Source organism: Thalassophryne amazonica, chromosome 12 (genome assembly GCF_902500255.1).
Source record: "Thalassophryne amazonica chromosome 12, fThaAma1.1, whole genome shotgun sequence".
Classification (NCBI taxonomy): Eukaryota; Metazoa; Chordata; class Actinopteri; order Batrachoidiformes; family Batrachoididae; genus Thalassophryne; species Thalassophryne amazonica.
In genome coordinates this window covers 27,115,723-27,128,677 of record NC_047114.1, presented here as the reverse complement: position 1 = coordinate 27,128,677, position 12,955 = coordinate 27,115,723, and positions in this window count along the sequence as shown.

Genomic DNA, 12,955 nt, shown 5'->3' with positions numbered 1-12,955 from the left:
GTAAATACTGTAAATAAATACGATTTTTAACAATACGACCACTTTAAGAAAAATAAATATTGCTGGAAATGGTTTCAGTTATCATTGAGTCTTCAAGATTTGGCAGACCAGCATGTTTAGTCCTGAATAAACTGGCCTGAATCAGTGGAATTTATTGGAAAGGTATTACAGGATCAGGACTTACAGCAACTATATTTTGAGGTATTAAGTCAAAGTAAAAATAAAGTTTCTGCTTCATTTTGTGAGAATCCTGCGACCCATAATGACCTTTGGTTTTATGTTGGGATCTTCTCCATCAATGTGCCAAGAACATTTTTTTATGGGATCATGAATGTTTTCCTGTGCACCGCTGAACAGGAGAACAATGGCTCGTGTTTACTCTTCTTTTAATGGAATTGAGTGGCTCTTTGATGCCGGCGTCTCAGCCACACATGATGACGTGGGTAGCTGCCCTCCGTCTCACAGGACACACGCCTCATGTCCAATGAAACAGAAGCCTCTGACAGTAGCGGCTACCACTTCTTCCTGCGGGGTATTGTTGGAGTGCCAGACCTCTTTTTAACAGGAAGCAGTATTTCACAGACAATCTGTTGACGGCCAAACACTCGCAAACATTTTTTATGACAAGATCCAAAAGCAGCGAGCAAAGCAGGATATCAGAGACAAACATAAGACATAAACAGTCACAGTGTTGATGAAATGAAGGTTCAAGTGGGTTGTTTTTATCTTTTAATTTAAACTGTGTACACTTTGGATCTATTTGTGGTTTCTTGCCACCCACACTGACACTGTGAGCTTGAATCCTTTTGGAAATCTTGTTGCTTCACACTGAATAAAGATTTTGCTTCCAAAATTCTTTAGTGTCGCGGTTAACCAAGAATTTTGCCAAAATCGTGCATGAATAGGACACAAGTTCACAAAAGAACACTGTGGTGCCCAAAAGAGTGGGTCTTAAAATTGGCAGCAATGACATTGTTTGTTTTGGGTGAGCTCCCAATACGCATGGCACACTTCTCTGTCCAGCATGAATTTGATGCTGATATAGGTCCGTGCATGTGTGACTGTGTCCAATTACCTGCCAAAAGTGGGCATCCACTGCATGATCTGTGATCAAATCTGTCATGATCCTGCCCTTGATGGGCTTCCTGTCATGAGTTTTTCATTGATCTCTGCTTTCTTGTTCTGTACACCTGTATTTGTATTCTCGCCATGTTCATGTTTTCATTGGTTTTGTTTTCTGTTCATCATTCATTTATTTTGTAATTTGTCTTAGTAGCTGTTTTGCAATATTGTTTTCATTTATTGTTACCTTAGTCACTTCAGTCTTAGTTTGGTTCTGTTTATCTCATTTCTTGTGTTATGCTTTAGTTTGGCTTTTTCTGTAAAGTATATACTTTTATCTATGGTTTTGTTTTCAGTTTATCAATTATTTTTCTGTTCAGTCATTTTTTGGCATTATCTGTTATTCTGTAGTCTGGGTTTGTTTTCTATTTAGTCTATAGTTTGTTTTGACATTTTGTTCTTGTTAGTTTTTATACTTTAGCCATGGTCAGTTCCTTTCTAGTTTTGTCTTAGTCTTTTATTTTCTGGCTGGTCTTTTCACCTTAACATTTATTAGTTTTTGGATCATTTCTTTTCATTAGCATGTGATGTTGTTCAGTTGTTTTTTTCTGTTTTCTTTTGTCTCTGTCTCACTGCACTTACCTCTATATTTTGTCCTTTCTGTTTTTTCTTCATCAGGATTATCTTTTGTTTTTGCTGTTCAGTATTTTTGCACTTAGTCACGCCCACCTGAACTTTCCTGTTTCTTCTGTTTGCCACGCCCCCTTCCTGATTCTTCCAACACACGTGTTCTCACTTTCTTCATTTCCACCCTGGTTATTTAAGCCCTCTGTTTTCACTCTAGTCCCGCCAGTTCATTGATTTTCACAGTCCTCGTACCAGCCTTTTTCATAGCTCTGCCTTGTCTTGCCGTGTACTGACCCAACTCTGTTTTGTGACCTCATTTTGCTACTGCCCGGCAGGCAAAGGCGTCATCAAAAAGTCAGGCTCTAATCTTATACACAGGCAGATAAACTACATCTGCCTGTGTATAAGATTAGAGCCTGCCTTTTTGATGATGCCTTTGCCTGCCGACTACCTGTACCTCTGCATCCTTGACTGTCTGCATACCGAATCCCAGCTTGTTTTGACCGATAAAGCCTTTCAATTTCAACTTCACTGTCTGAGTTTTTGCATTTGGGTCCCACAACCTTCTGTGCCACATCACCTTGAGCGCATGTCAAAATCCAACAAACACACGAGGACACGTGCGTCTGTTATGAGATTTATTTGTTGTTGTTTTTAAACCAGTTAAAACATGTCGGCAAACTCCGGACACAATCACGATGAAACGTAACCATGGGAGGCATGTTGCAGGTGTGTTCAGAAGGCAAACCAATGGTTCAGACACACCAGGGACATTTTGTGTTGCAAAGTGTGTCCTAATTACTGCTGTATTGCTGATCGTGGTAGGTGGGTTCACCCCTTAAATGGTCATCAGGGTGTTGCATTTTGAGAGCCAGTGTTTCTCAGTGAATGAAGTGTGCTAAATGATAGGGCACCGATTCTGCATTTCTGAATTTTGAAGTGACTACTGGGAACATTTTGTGCCTATTTGACTGCTGAGTAAAGACTACGGAGCAGACGGATTTAATGCTACCTAGCCACTATCCAACCGCTAACAAGCTGCCAATAATTCATTGTTGCATGTTTGTCGCGTGTTTTTTGTGCCTTACGCGTCCTAATGTCACCCAAAAAAGCCTCATCGATGGAGGAGCTCGAGGGCATAAAGGCTTCCCTTGACTTCTTATCAGGGGAGATAACAACTGTCAGAGAGCAGCAAACACAGCTTCTGTCTCTCCTGGAGCAAGTAAACACACTTCGCATCCAGAACGCTGAAACGTATCGGCGCATTGAGGATTTGGAGAGGCGGGTGGACGAGCTGGAACAGTACACCCGCATAAACGATCTGATCGTCACCGGGATTAAAATCACGCCGCGCTCATATGCCAGAGCGGTGGCCCCCGACGCGGTCAGCAGGCTGCCCAGTGAGGAGCAGATAAGGTCGGTGGAGCAACAGGTGGCATCCTTCCTCCATGAAAAGGGGATAGAGATGGACCTGGAGCACATGGAAGCCTGTCACCTGCTGCCCTCCAGGAACAACGAGAGACCTGCTGTCATCCTGAGGTTTGTCAACCGAAAACGCAAAGTGGCTCTGCTAAAACAAGGTCGCAAATTGAAAGGAACTAACGTCTTTATTAATGAACACTTAACTAAACGGAATGCGGACATTGCAAAGAAAGCAAGACAACTCAAAAAGCAGCAGAAGATTCAACACACCTGGGTATCAAACTGTAAAGTCTTCATTAAACTGAATAGGAGCCCAGAGAATGCCAGAGTGATGGTGGTGAGAAGGGCAGAGGAGCTGGACAAATATATTTGAAAATGCCCCAAATAAGGTAATACAAGACTCTAGACTCTAACATCAATTATGCCTGCACCACCAATCAACAGTGACTTAAGTAAGCTACAGAGAATACTACAACACAAACAAATGGAACTGGAAACTTTTAATTACATGGAATATAACACAAATGATGATCTACTTGATATAGACCCTGACAACAATTGTCTTTCCTCTGTTGTTTGTAACTGTAATTATCTCAGTCAAGATCAATACAACAAAAACAAACTTCCAGGGGAAGCTATCAATAATACATTTCAATAGCAGAAGTATGTATACCAATTTTAGTTCTATTAAAGATTATTTGCACAATTTCAATTTCCCATTCAGTATTATTGCAATTACAGAAACCTGGATTAGCAATGACAGAGATATGAATTTTAGTCTTGATGGTTATGAGCTAAGGAATATAAATAGAGAAACCAAAACAGGAGGTGGAGTAGCACTACTTATCCACAAATCCTTAATATACAAGGTTATTGATAATATGTCTTTTGCGATAGATGACATTATGGAATGTGTAACTACTGAAATTTGTAATGGAAAGCAGCAAAATGTCATAGTAAGTTGTGTGTATCGTTCACCTGGATCAAATATTGATATTTTTACTAAAATTATGGAAGAAAGGTTTTCAACTTTCAACCATAAACAATTATTCATCTGTGGTGATCTCAATATTGACCTTCTGAATCCATCTAGACATAAAGCAACAGATGACTTTTTAGACACAATGTACAGTTTGTCTCTGTATCCCACAATTACTAAACCAAGTAGAACAACATCACACAGTGCTACTTTGATTGATAATATCTTTACTAATAATATTGGAGTTCCTACAATTAGTGGCTTACTACTATGTGACATCACTGATCATTTACCTGTTTTTACTCTGTGTGACTGCAAGCTCAATAAGGTCAAAGAGGATAAGAAGGTGACTTTTAAGCGAATAAGAACTGAAGATAACATTGATGCTTTCAGTAACGCTCTTAAAGATCAGGACTGGAGTTCAATTATCTCTGAAACAAATGTAGATCAAGCTTGACATTTTTCTGAAGACTTTTACCTCCTTGTATAACAAACACTGTCCAGTCAAAGAATACTGTATAAAGAAGAAATCAATTAATAGCCCCTGGCTTACAAAAGGAATATTGAATGCGTGTAAAAAAAAAAAAGCAAAATCTGTACAAATTGTTTATCAAATCTAAAACTCAAGATGCTGAACTCAGATACAAGACATACAAAAACAAATTGATATAATTAGAAATGCTCAGCAGTTATATTTTAAACAAATGTTGTATGATAACAAAAGCAATATAAAGAAGACATGGGAGATACTAAATGGTATTTTTAAACAGGGCTCAACAAAAACTGAGTACCCCAACTATTTTGAAAATGTAAGTGGAAATAAGCATGATATGGAAAATATAGTTAACAATTTTAACCATTTTTTTGTGAATGTTGGTCCGGAGCCGTCTGCTGGGATTCCAGACCACTCCCAAAGTCAGCCCTTAGCAAATGATACTATGATTAAGAATCCATTTTCAATGTTTCTCTCTGCAACCAATGAACAGGAAGTAAAAGAAGTAATTCTCAAATGTAAAAGTAAATATTCCAGATTGTGATGGTATTGACATGTCTTTAGTAAAGAGAATTATTGACAATATTGTAATTCCATTCGCTCATATTTGCAACTTGTCTTCCCAGTCTGGTTGTTTTCCTAGTAAAATGAAAATAGCAAAAGTGATACCATTATTTAAAAATGGAAACAAACACACTTTTACCAATTATCGTCCAATCTCCCTCCTCCCTCAGTTTTCAAAAATTTGGGAAAAATTAACAACTTTTCGGCTTGAAAATTTCATTAACAGACATCAAATAATAAATGAAAGTCAATATGGTTTTAGGTCCAAAAGAACTACTTCTATGGCAATAATGGAGGCTGTAGAAGAAATAAAGAATGCTCTGGACCATAATAAATATGCAGTTGGTATCTTTATTGATTTTAAAAAGGCATTTGATATGATTAACCACTCAATTTTGATTGGCAAACTTGAAAATTATGGAATCAGAGGAGTAGCGGGGAACTGGATACGAAATTATCTGACCGGAAGGGTACAGTATGTGAAAATGGGAGCTTACGCATCTGAACATCATGGTATTACCTGTGGTGTCCCCCAGGGGTCAGTGCTGGGTCCAATTTTGTTCAATCTTTACATCAATGATATATTCAATGCATCAAAAATTCTTAAAGCTAATTCTCTCTGCTGATGACAGAAACATCTTCTATAGTAGTTTAGATTATAACGAGCTTCTAGAAACTGTGAATTTGGAAATGAATAAATTAAAGAAATGGATGGATACCAATAAATTACTGTTAAATCTAAGTAAAACAAAAGCTATGATTTTTGGTCATTATAAACATAGAAATGAATTTCAAATTATTATTGATGGTGTACAAATTGAAAATGTATCGGAAAACAAATTTCTTGGTATAATTATGGATAGCAAATTATCATGGAAAGCCCACATCAGGCACATAAAAACTAAAATATCTAAGAATCTCTCTATTATAAACAAAGCTAAGCAGTTCCTTGACAAAATACCACTCTGTATTTTATATTGTTCTCTGGTTCTCCCCTATTTCACATACTGTGTCGAAATATGGGGCAATAACTATAAATGTTCAACAAATCCGCTACTCTTATTGCAAAAAAGAGCCATGCGTATTATTCATAAGGTTGGTTTCTTTGAGCACACCCATGATCTTTTTATCCAGTCCAAATTATTAAAATTTCATGACCTTGTAAAATACTGTACTGTAATTATGTTATTTAAAGCATTCAATAATCAACTTCCAAAAAATGTGCAAAAAATATTTTCTCACAAAGAAGATTCATAATCTGAGAGGTAATGGAAATTTTATTTTACCTAAGGTACAAACCACTCCTTAAAGTTTTTGTGTGACAGTATGTGGGGTCAACATGTGGAATGCTCAGGATCTACAGCGAAAACTTTGCCCAAATATTCACAAATTTAAGTCCTTGTATAAAAATGCAGTTTGGTCAGAATACAGTCATAGTAGAGTTTAAATGTCTTGTTGTGCACTTGTCTGTATCAGTGTTGTGTTTGATACCTGAAGTTTCCTTACCATCGTTGGTATCTGAGTTCTTTCTATTGTATTACCATTGTTGGTAACATTGTTCTTACCATTGTTGGTATGTAGCTTGTCGTTTCTTATATGAACATTTATTGTATTTACTAATCTACTCTTCATTTAGTTATCAATATTTTCGATGTGAATGACTTGTTTCTTATTTTGGTGTGTTATTTATTTTGTTTTTTTATTTTGTGTGTTTTTTTTTTGTTTTTCTCAACTGATATGGAAATTGGAAGTCAAATATAGTTTAAGTATTAATGTAAGATAGGGGTGGGATTCAATAAGTTTTCTTCTTCCCACTCCTTTTCGAGCAAAAATGAAATGTATCTGATTGTTTAATATGTACTAGGTTCATGTATTATGTTACACTGCTCGAAATGAATTAATAAATGAATGAATGAAATGAATACAATTTGTGTTTAGAGATTTCCACAACTCTGATTTAGAATAATATTTGAGTGAGACCAATGGAACTGTACTTAGAGTTCAGCAGTTTGGAGTTGAGTTCATACATGAACATTAGGTTTTCAGGATTTTGTGCATTGTTCCATTTTTTGTGTGTGTATACAATAGGGAAAAACTGCAAATATGTTTGTATATTCTGCACAAAATAAGTTTTTTTGGGCAGTCCAAGCCTGCTCAGGTATGCACTCGGTGTAGGTGCTGTGCACATGCTGTCTAAAACTGATCCCCCACTACTGATTTTTGGTACACAATTGGTACCAAAAATATAGTGACTTAAAAAAACAACAACAATGGGATAACCAATCAGAGCATGTCATGGTGTGCAACCAGTGCACATAATGGAGAATGTTGCAACAACTGAGAAAATTTTAAACATATTCAAACTTTTTATGACACCATGACCCTTCATGATCCACAAAAGTGAACAATTGGATTGTCACCTGTGCAAATACGGGGTAATATGTCTTTTACTATATACAATTGCTTTGGTATTTATTTCATTAGTGCATCTTGTGTGCCACTTGTGTAATAAATAATGTGCATTTGAATGTTCATTTGGCTTTGCAGTCACTTTGATGCCTTGTTAATATCACAGGCCGAAATTAAAATAATTTATTAATAAAGCAGGTAGTGTTGTGTTTTGGGGCGGAGCTATTTCACTGACCTCTGCGGGCAGAAATCATGCGCATTGGTGTGCAGCAACTGTGTGCAAGGGGAAAGGGAGGGGAGATTAGCATGGCTCGGCTAGACACACAGCAGCACAGTGGCACTGTGTCCCAGGCTGGAAATCTTGTTATGCGCAGAGACATTCTTTGCTCTGCAGGTTTCCCCACAAAATCCTTGCAAATATATACTTCTAGGCAACTGAAAAACTCACTTATTTGTTATTCTTTATGGCTTGTGTCTGTTAATCTGCACACATGGAAGAATTGTCATATTGCCAATATACTACTTACTTCAATCCATCCACGCAATTGTAAAGTCGATGAAAATATCTTCCCCGCACACTTAAACTTTCCGGTCTGGTCTGTGTCAAGGCCCATGACGGCTCCTTGTCAAGGTGCATGGCAGCATTGTGCTGACGAGCACGGCTCCACTCTGGTAGAAGCGCTGCGGAGTACTTGTTACATACCAGTACTGGGTATTTAATTTGCACAAATGATTGTTATATGGTTGTTGTTTTAGACTTTGTTATTATTTCATCACTACCACTTGAAATAAATGTTGTCAGCTTGAATGTACGTTTGGCAGATGATGACAGTGCTGCAGTGCAAACTAAAATAAAATGCAGACTGACCAGCGGTCAGTGTGTGCAGTTCAACGACTCATCATTCGCTGACCTAAATCCCCTGTGAAGATACACCTATACAGTTCCATGAAAGGCATGCTGCACTCTTCAGAACAACACATTTTTTCAGATGATAACAGATACATTTTAGTTTTGTAACGTGTTGTTATAACCACAAACATTAGTGCATATCCATTCGGTGCTGTTGAAGCACATGGTGCTGTGTTCAATGCCGCTTGTAATCAGCCGTGATCTTCTGATAACTGTGTGATGCACAACTTTAGACTGCTGTTGTGGGCAACCTGACCCGATTACCTTGTTGAACTGGGATGTTATTCGGAGGCAAAAAGCAGCAATGGGAGTTCAGCTGTTGACATGCCTGGCTACAGTTAGTCAGGTTACATCCTGGATTACAAGCTGTAAAAGCTGCTTATATTTACAGATGCTATTTTGGGGTGGTAGAACACGGATATGAAGGGCAGGAGATGGCACAAGGAAGTTAACTAGGAGGAATGCCAGTAGATAGAGGAAAGGCTGAAGGTCGTACAGAACAAACAGGGAGCAAAATGAAAATTCACACCCAGCTGTGGAACCTTGTTTAGCTAGCTAAAGCACAGAGATTTGTGAAATGAATTATTGTTACTTGTTTTCAGAGACAGGTTGAATAAGATTAAAGGTAAGGGATTGGAAGGAAATGGTAAATGGACTGAATTTATATAGCTCTTTTCCATCTGCATCACAAGCTCAAAGCGCCTTACAAATACTGCCTCACATTCGTCCTGATGTGAGCGTGCTGCCATACAACGTACTCACTACACACCGGGAGCAACTAGGGGATTAAGGACCTTGCCCAAGGGCCCTTAGTGATTTTCTGGTCAGGCTTGGATTTGAACCAAGGATCCTCTGGTTTCAAGCCCAATGCTTAACCACTAGACCATCACCTCCCCTAAACTCTGATTATTGAAAGAAGTTGGTTTGAGGTTCCCATAAGTGGGATGACAGATCAAATTAAACAAAATATTAAAAAGGACCAAAGATGAATAAAGTAATATGCCTTAAAACCACTTGCAATGGTGGCAGCCTATCTGTGATGAGGAGATGCAATGAATACAATCTACCATCCAAATATATACTGGGTATATGAACTACGTGGTCAGGTGCAATACACCCCCCCCCCCCCCCAAAAAAAAAGTGGTGGGTCAGCCTATTCTAAAAAAAAAAAATGTAAGTAAGTACATAGTTAGCAAATTTCTCAAAATACAAGCTACTTTTCAACCCTTCATCTGGGTTGTCTGTCGGTCGTCTCTTGAACATTCAAGCATTCGGTTGGTGGTGGTGGTGGTGTCGATCGGTGCCCCACAGCTTCCCTGCTGCTGCTGCCTGTGTAAGTGTGGGATCGCTCCAGTTTCCGCTGTGAACACTCCAGCAAGGCAAAACACTTCTGTGCACCTCATTATGATGCATGCACACATGCAAACTGTATGCATTTGGAGAAATGACATGCTGCAGTAATGCACTTTTGTACCTGTGTCAGAATAATTAAGACAGGAAAAGGTGTGGTTTTACCAGAATTTGTTACACTGTTCGACTGCGCTGATAGACTCCAGAAAATATCACACGTGATAGATGTGGACAGGGATTGCAGCTTCCTTGTTCTCTGTCTTCCACCAACATCCTGAGGTCAGGACCCCCCCCTCCCACCACACACACACACACACGCACACGCACACGCACGCAGCATCTGATAGTGTCATCAGCACTTACAAAATCTACTTTTTGAATTCACTTTTTAATACAGTATACAGAGTACACAATAAAGGTCTGACAGTTAGCTTGATTTGGATTCCTGTCCATGTACAGTCAAGCCCATAATTATTAGGACAAAGACACTTTTTGTATTTTTGAGTTCGGTACACAGACAGTAGAGTTTGAATAATACGATCAAGATGTTCTTGTAGTGTAGGCTTTCAGCTTTAATTCAAGGGGCTATTTCTCATCGTTGGCATTCATTGTGCTGAATCACACTTCGCAAACAGAATTCACCAACAGTTACTGTAACTTGTGTGTTGGCTGTTACAAATAAATGTATATTTGTAAATATGCCATTTTTTTCATATGTAAAAAAAAAGGCATTTGCAAAACTGAAAATTGTTTGTGAAGTGTGATTTAGCATTTGTGGATCATCGATCACATGCATTCATCACTTTGCTCACTTACGCAATATTGAGACATTCTGAGTGCAAAACTGCATTTAAGATTCACAAATATGTTGGTCTAGTCACACTCCCATCCAGTAGATGGCGTTCTATGCATTTTGATGGGGGGGGGGGGTTGAGAGGAGACATTACTTTAAAAGATATGTGCGATATTTTCACTTTGTAAAAATGACACAGTTGCTGTTAATGTCTATAAACTGTCCAGAATTAGTTCTGTTTATAAATGAAATCATTAGTGAAAAGTGCTTTGCGTTTGATCACTTGTGCCACTCTCTGTATTGTTGTATGTTAAAAGTAAGTGACATTTGTTTTTAAATTTGGCAGCAGCGGGCTGGGTGCATGAAGAGCAAAGCTCTGGATCATTGTTTGTTTCGGGTTTGTGATCACCTTTGATTTTACGCAGAAGCCCCGGCGGTGCTTAAACATGATACTGGCTTATCAGTGGCTGACAGTGTACCGAGTCAATACTAAAAGTTAGCGGTTAGCTGTAACTAACACTGCTTTGAAGAAATATAAGACGCCGGTAACACTGTAAAAATCCTTTAAGACATAAAAAGGGCTCATTATTAACACTGTACATGCAGCTTTAGATCAAGGGGCAACAACTGACCCTGTATTTTGAGCCCAACCTGGTGCCACAGACTGAACGTTCCCCCCCTAAAAATCGATCCACCCAGTCTTCACTGCACATGCATAATTAGCCGATTATCGCCTCATTTCTGCTTAAAACTGCAGTCCAGTCATCATCTATCTCAGTGACAGATATCTGGAGCTTTTCTACAAAAATCATTTCCACATAGCTTCAGCATTATTTCATAATAAAAGAAGGAGGAAGCGATCACAGCGCTGCGGCTACATGAGCTGCTAGCTGTTGCGTTCACTGCGCATCCGTCATTTTAAAGCGTCACCGCTTATCACCTTGTTTCTGCTTAAAACTGACTTTAGAATGATTTAGGAGGTTTTACCTTTACCATCTGATGTTTAATAATCCCATTAATCCATTTGATCGCTTTGGGTGAAGAGACTCCATCTCAGACGAGCTGCTCTGGTCTGAAATGATGCATGCGCAGTGGAGGCAGGGTGGACCAATTTTTAGGGGCAGACCATTCGGTCTGCGACACCAGAAATACTGCAGTTCCTTGACCGGTCGCTTGCAGCTGGCTCATAAACAGAGCACCTTCCCCGTAGGATTCCATGCTAAAATGCACAATATTAGAGTCGAAATAAACATGTTTACAGCCTGGTACAAAAAAAAATTTATGGTTTTTGTCTTTATAGCTAGTTTCTTTCTCCATGACAACTGTACAGGGTGTGATTTTTTCTAACTTCTTAGTTTAATACAGTTTAAGACATAAACTTCTACATAATTGTGGGTGTGTTTGAGTGACAGCAGCTGGGTCCAATGACTCCTCCTCTAGTCTATCGTAACTCAGAGTCGGCTCGATGTGGAGCCACTTGCTGTTGTGCTGTTACTGTGTCTGTCTGTCTGTCTTTATGTTTAGAGTATTTTATTACAAACAGGAATTATCTGGCTTGTTGTGCGGTGAAATGTCCTAGCAGATCTTGCAAGATGTCTCTGCTGCAATATTTACGCCGAGTAAAACTTGTCGCATTTAATGTTGAATGGTAAAGGTGTTAGTACTTTAAGTAGCTGTCTGTAGCTCATGGGTTAAAGCAATAAATTTTCAACTGACTGAAATTTTTTTCCTGGCAAAAATCAATGCCAGCAATTCCCTAAAATGTGGCATAGTGGGGGCACACACTGTTTTTTTCTCAATAAATACAATAAACACATTATACAGCATATAAATCTATTCTAAATAGCCTCTAAGGAGAGACAGACAGAGCATAAAAATAATGCAAAACTTGAACATAAAGGTACATAAAAGGGTGGTGGTGGTGGTGGGGTGGTCTTGATTTTGGGGGGTCTGGGGGTGCTCCCCCAGAACATTTTTTAAAGACCAAGTCAAATTTTGTGTATTCTGATGAATTTTAACAGGTATGAAGCCCTCTGAAACAAATTAAACTCACTTTAGTCTGTAAAGTAAAAAAAAACACAGTATTGATTTATGGGGGTCTGGGGAATCTCCCCCAGAAATTTTTTAAAAGAGCAAGTCAAATTTAGTACATTCTGGTGAATTTTAATGAGAATGAAGCCCTCTGAAACAAATAAAAGTCACTTCAAAGTGTGAAGTAAAAACACGCTATTGATTACGGGGGGTCTGGGGGACCTTCCCTAGAAATTTTTTAAAACAGCAAGTCAAATTGTGTATATTCTAGTGAATTGTAATGGGTATGAAGTCCTCTGAAACAAAGAAAACCCA